The sequence below is a fragment of the Amblyomma americanum genome, chromosome 1 (assembly GCF_052857255.1).
Source record: "Amblyomma americanum isolate KBUSLIRL-KWMA chromosome 1, ASM5285725v1, whole genome shotgun sequence".
In the NCBI taxonomy this organism is placed as follows: Eukaryota; Metazoa; Arthropoda; class Arachnida; order Ixodida; family Ixodidae; genus Amblyomma; species Amblyomma americanum.
In genome coordinates this window covers 546,136,007-546,142,446 of record NC_135497.1, presented here as the reverse complement: position 1 = coordinate 546,142,446, position 6,440 = coordinate 546,136,007, and the positions used below count along the sequence as shown (strand labels likewise).

General features: G+C 50.1%; 1 long non-coding RNA gene across 1 annotated transcript in view; it reads left to right on the top strand.

Moving 5' to 3' along the window:
• Positions 1 to 779: 779 nt before the first annotated feature.
• Positions 780 to 6,440, top strand: part of LOC144108020 (uncharacterized) — a 54,722-nt gene continuing 49,061 nt past the window's right edge. Inside the window, exon 1 of the long non-coding RNA XR_013309461.1 lies at positions 780 to 860. This is a non-coding gene — a long non-coding RNA (uncharacterized LOC144108020). The remainder of the gene's footprint in view (positions 861 to 6,440) is intronic.

Sequence of the window (6,440 nt, the reverse complement as noted above, 5' to 3'; positions counted from 1 at the left end):
CCAAACCAAAATACAGTAGGAAAGTCTGGAATAAAAGAGAGTATAGTAAAGAGAAATTTTAAGCCACAAAGGCATAAGTGAACTGCAGCGGCGGCATTCACGTGGGTGAGACAGCGGGTGCTTGTAGTCATCCTAAGATCCGAAGGTGCATGCAAAGTGATTACCATGAGCTGTGCCCCGCACATGGCAGCGCGATACGCAGTGCACTGTCTCGGTGGCGATAAGAGCAGGATCCAGTATAGGGACGGTGTGTCTCGCGGGAGACAGGCAGGGTGCATGCACTAGTGCTGCGTCGGCGCCTGGCAGGGACAAGGCGAATCATCAGTGATAACTGTAGAAAATTAATCCAAAACTGCGGCAGTACGCCGAGTGTTTCGAGCGCGTTTGCTTGCCAGCGAGACGCAGAAGAGTCCCAGTGGCAGCAAAAGTTCGAAACACGTGGGTTGTTTGCGGCGCAAACGCGCCTCCAGCTGTTTCAAACGAAGCGGCTTAAACGTAGAGCCGTCCCCGCGCAATCTGCCTAATCAAGACAGCGGTCTGTGTATTCCGAAATGATCGTTATCTACACAGAGCGCGACCATCCGATCACGATCATCATCAGCACGACGCAGACGCCGGACGAATGCGAGGCAAGCGGAGCATTGAGAGGGTCGCGCCGGAAGCGGGCCTGCACATGCGCCTGGCGATTTCCAGCTTTCGTCTGGTTCGGCTAGGCGGCGCTGACACGCAGTCCTTTCTTGTGCGGCGCGCTCCGTTCACTTCAGTCCGCGCCTGTACAACGCGGACGGCGGTGCGACACCGTACCGGGATGAAGAGCACAGATGGAAGTGGCATCCCGAAGGATGGAATACCTCTTTGGCGTGAGTGGCTGCTACGCAAGTAGCCAGGTTTCATGTACCGTTTCAAGTTCTCATAGCTTCCGCCTGGACTTATCCGTGTCTTACTGTACTTTCTATGACAGGCAGGGTTTTTTTTTCTATCTTTTTTGGTTGCCCCAACCTAATTTACATACTTTCTGTGTAGTTCTTTTCATCTACCTTTCCGACTCTCTATTTTTGTTCTGCCGCGCTCAGCTGTGGCGCCTGTTTTCTTGTAGCCGTAGCCTTGCGCAGTCCCGAGAGGTAACGCATGCTTCGATCTGTTGTTTTATGCTGTGTCCCTTTTGAGCCTTTGTTTTGGTGCGGAATAAACCGATCTTTTGCACTGATTGTAGGTGTGCCACTCGTTAGGCAGGTTTTTATCGCCACTTATGAGCCATGGTTTTCTTTACTCCTAATCCACTATGAGCATGTTTTTTTTTTCAATAATTCCTTCATATTCCTGCTTCATTCCTTCATAATCGCGTCCCGGAAACTTTTGTCCCAGTAGTACATATTGCCACAGTACGAACCCCTTGAGTGGCGCCATACCGCGAGCGAACTGTTTTACCTGGCGCTTGGCAGGCCTTGGGTATTCTAGGGGGTAGCGCTTTGTCGTCTTCCTCGCTCGAGTTCTCTGCTGTCTGGCACGTCCCAGCACGTCTGAGTAAACCTGTTCCTTGCACTCCAATCGTTTGTCGGTGACATATTTAGTGGAGGTGCTGGGTGGCCTCACATGTACGCTGACTACGAGGGTACGCTTGACGCCTGTTCTCAAAGCGCGATTCCACACCCGTCCACAAGGCGAGCCGCCGTCTGCGAAGCCTACAACCTCAGTTCGGCCGACTGACAATGCCGGTAAGGGCCATGACATCCACTACGGCTAGCCAGACAAGTCAGCATTCCGGGAATGCCCCGCCGTTCGTCCTTCACGCACCTCGGTCGCCGCCATCGTGCCACGGTGAAAGGTTCGATGACGTTGAATACTGCTTGGCGAGCTTTGACCGAGTGGCGGGCTTCAATGAGTAGGACGGCGAGAGCAAATTGCGCAACGTCTAATTCCCTCTGCAGGACTCGGCCAAGACGTGGTTTGAAAACCACGAAGCTTCTTTCATCAACTAGGAGGTTTTTCGCCGAGAGCTGCTGGCGACGTTTAGTACGAGCGAAAGGAAGGAGAACGCAGAAATCGCCCGGCACTCGAGGTCACAGCAGCCCAACGAAAGCGTCGTGATGTTCATCGAGGACATGACGCGACTGTTCAATCGCACAGACCCTGCTATTCCCGAGCTCAAGAAGGTGCGTCACTTAATGCGCGGCGTAAAAGAGTAGTTATTTGCCGGAATGATCCGTAACCCACCAAGAACGTTGTACGAATTTACCGAGGAGGCAACGGGTATGGAGCGTTCTCTGCAGGAACGGGGCGTGCACTACGGACGTCAAGCTACTGTAGCAGCCGTTTCAATGCACACGCCTACGTCGCTGCCCGCCGAGGAGCTTCGGAAGCTTGTGAGAAGCATTCTGAGCGATGAATTGGCGACACCTTGCTCTGAAGCTCCACAGGCCAGCTGAAACCAACATGTCTGCTCCTTGTTCGGCAAGTCTTGTAGCTCGCGGAATTATTGAATTGAACAGTGGGCGAACCGCACTTTTGGTGACCAATTGGCTGTGAACCTCAGTGTTTGCCTGGAAAAAGTGCTATTGCATATTTCGAAGAACTTGGCGAATTCGCGGGAAAGCACACTTTGTCCGAATCCCCAGCATCATTGGAGGCACCAACCACTCCCACAAAAACCGGTGTGAAACAAAACCTCCCGTCTAATCAGAAACGCTGCCTGGAGAGCATTATCGAATCTTTCCGCGTCGGTTTTGCCTCGACCTCCAAGGTTAGGCTTACTCCGCTCACAAAGCGCCGCAATATAGTCGATGCAAGCCAGTGACCATTACGTCAGCCGCCTTATCGAATCTCTTCGAAGGAACGTGATGCCATTCACCGACAGGTTCAAGAAATTCCCCAGGACAAGGTGATACAGCCGTCGACGAGCCCGTGGGTGTCGCCTGTTGTTCTTGGGGCAAAGATGGAACATACGGTTCTGTGTTGATTAGAGACATTTAAACAAAGTCACGAAGAAAGCATTTATCCTCTGCCGCGCATTGATGACTCCCTGGACCGGCTGCGCCACGCCACGTACTCCTTATCGCTAGATTTACGCAGCGGGTATTGGCAAATCGAGGTGGATGAAAGCGACCGAGAAAAGAGCGCCTTTATTACACCGGAAGGTCTGTACGAATTCCGGGCGCTCCCTTTCGTCCCGAGCTCCGCTCCTGCAACCTTCCAGCGGTTGAAGGACACTGTTCTTGCCGATCTAGAATGGCAGTCCTGTCTCGTATACCTGGATGACGTCATCTTTTCCGCCACGTTCGAAGTGCACCTGAGGCGCCTGCAATTCTTTGAACTGGTCTTTCCCTAAAGCCCTAAAAGGGTCACTTCGCTTTCCAGGAGTTGAAGTCTCTGCGCCACATCGTGAGCGCTAAGGGAGTTAGCCCTGATTACGGTAAGGCAGCCGCCGTCGCTTCTATTCCAGTGCCAACCGATAAGCGATGTGCCCACAGCTTTCTGGGTCTGTGCGCCTATTATCGGCGTTTTCTGCCGAACTTCTCCCAGATCGCTGAGCCCCTTACTCGCCCCACGAATGCTGCCGAATCGGTTTTCTGAGCCAGGAGCAACAGCAGGCCTTCTAAGACCTCCGCACTCGTCTCCAATGTACGCCCATCCATGGACACTTCGACGAGCCAGCCGACACTGAACTGCACACAGACGCCAGCAACATCGGCCTCGGTGCGGTCTTTATGCAGTGGCAAGATGCCCTCGAACGCGTAATTGTATACGCAAGCCGCACCTTGTCACAATCCGAAGCGAACTATTCCACCACTGAAAAAGAATGCCTGGCAATTGTGTCCGCAGTGACCAAATTTCTCCCGTATTTACATGGCCGCCCTTTTCGAGTCGTCAGTGATCACCATTCGCTGTGTTCTGGCGAACCTCAAAGATCCCTTGGGACGGCTTGAACCACGCCCGCTAGCTCTTGAGGCGTGTCTACACTAGACGCCAGACACCTGCGACGTCCCTTCTCTTCCTGCTTCCCATTACTGCGGCACCGATTTGATGCTCATCAGAGAGGGGGAGTAATGCCACAGTACGAACCCCTCCAGTGGCGCCGTACCGCGGCGATCTGTTTTACCTGGCAATTTGCAAGCCTTGGGCATTCTAGGGACTAGCGCTTTGTCGCCTTCTTCGCTCGAGCTGCCTGCTGTCTGGCACGTCCCAGCGCGTCTGAGTAAATCTCTTTGTCGCACGTCAACCATTTGTCGGCGACAATATTTTTCTCAGACAACTCCGAAATGGTATAGCTGAATTGTAACACTAAAATCTCATATTGAATGGAATCCCTCAGACATGCTTCAGTCACGGTGTTAAACTGAAAAATACCGGTTACCATTTCCATGTTCAGCGCCCGACGGTCCTGGTTGGCGATGTCAGCTAGCAATGTGACCTTACCTGCTCCGGAGGTCGACGCACTGCGCGGCAACTGACAGATGCTCAAAAGCGTTTTTTTTTAATTTAAAAGAAGTTTGCCTGCAGATTAAAACTTTGGAACAAAGAAATAGGTTCCCGTGAAATGGGTGACATGGTATGGAATGAGGCTGTTGCGAGCAGTCTATATCGTAAGGAAATTTCATTACAGATGAATTTTGTTCATGGGCAGAAAGAAGTAACTCTATCAGGAATATTTCAGGATGGGAGATGTAATTGGTTTTTAAATGAAAGTTTTGAAAGGTGGAGTACGCATTTATTTTGTGGTGGCCAAGTATAAGAGCCTCCAAGGAAGAGAACAACCCCAGTGTACAAAGCCACCCCAAGATTTTGATAAGGGATTTCAAGGAGGCAACTCCGTAAAGAGAAGAAGCGGCAGGACATCAAGAAGTGATCAATGGTTTCGCGTTCAGCCCAGAACGGGCACAAAGGGGAGACCGCCAGACCAGATAAGAAGATGCCGGTTGGTACTGAGGATTATAATTCTTACAGCAGAATATACCTGCGAAATCTATGCAATATATGCGCAGGTCGCGAGAAGAGTAACGATTGGGCCGGGAAGAGATGCCTTCGCCAAGGAAACTGCAACCCCGTTTAAAACCAAAACTGTAGTGTGCGTAGTGCAAAGTGATCCCGTAGGCGCGGTGTGAGAGGAATAGAGATAAGGAATCCGTAGCAATAAAGACAGATGAAAAATAGGTGCCTAATTTAAACAACGCCATTGGACCGCTGCTAAAAACATTGGGGGACACTTAAGCTTCGCGATAGCGTTCCCTGCGCTGCCGTTCGCCAGACTGACAGAGACGTCAATGTTTTAGATGACCATGAAGGGTTGCCTGAAGCCGAGCAGGATCTGCTTCCCCAGGTTGGCCATTGTCCCCTGCGATATTGTGGCCGCTTGGGCCACCTTATTTTGCACTCACGGCGACGACGACGACGGCGGATTTTCTGTGGAACGCGTGAATCTTAACGTTTAAAATTTGGCCAAAATATTGCGGTTGATTCAGGTAAAAATCTACAACTGCAAATTAAACTGTGAGTAACTGACAGTCGGGGAGGTGGGGCGTGAATGAGAAATCGAGGGACAGAGAGAAAATACCAATACCTGCTTTTTATTGACATTACGAGGCGTCCTTCGCAAAGACTGCGTGAGAGGGTAAAGATGTTAGGTGCTTTTGTAATAAACTACTCAGCATATGGAAGTACAGATGGTTTGCGTTCAACGTTTGGAAAAATGTCGTCAAATGAATCTGAACAAAGGTAGAGTAGGCACACACCAGAAGGATTTCCGACACCCGGGCGTTTACTGGGTGAAGAAGAGATTGCACAAAACAAATTTTCGGCTTATGCAGGCGAGACCCCAGGCTGGCAAGGATGAAACTGGAAGAATGAAGCGACGAATTTAACATTTTTAAAAGCGATTAAACTGTTAAAAGCCTAAATCTGGTCGACAAGTATGGAATCCGCTTTTATGTACAATGCAGAATTAGCAACACATTTTGGAAGGCCGACGGCATCACAGGCACTGCATATACGAGTGAGGATTCAAGCATCCACTTTCTCTCTTCTTTCTGTCTTCATGTTCTAATCGCACTTCTGTGGGTTGTATTGCTTATCTGAACGTCTTTGGGGCACGTTTTATAGGTATTTAACTTTAAATAGCAATTAATCACCTCCCGTTCTCCTGCCGAAAGTCACTTCGACGGAAATGCAAGCCATAGCATAAAACGCTGAGTACTGAGATGTTTCAGGCTGTCTGTTCTTTTTCATTGCTCTATTTATCTTTCTTGGTTTGAACCGTTGGTTTCAGTTCGTGGAACAAAACTTTTGGCTGCCCGTCGCGCATGCTGACGCACAGACAGTATGGCATTACAAGCAACAGCACATTTTGTTTATAAGCAAAGGCGTCGCTAAAGTTTAGCTAAATTGGTCCACCTCCTACTTCAGCGCAAAAAAAAATTAAAACAAATATTAACTCAATAAAATAGAAT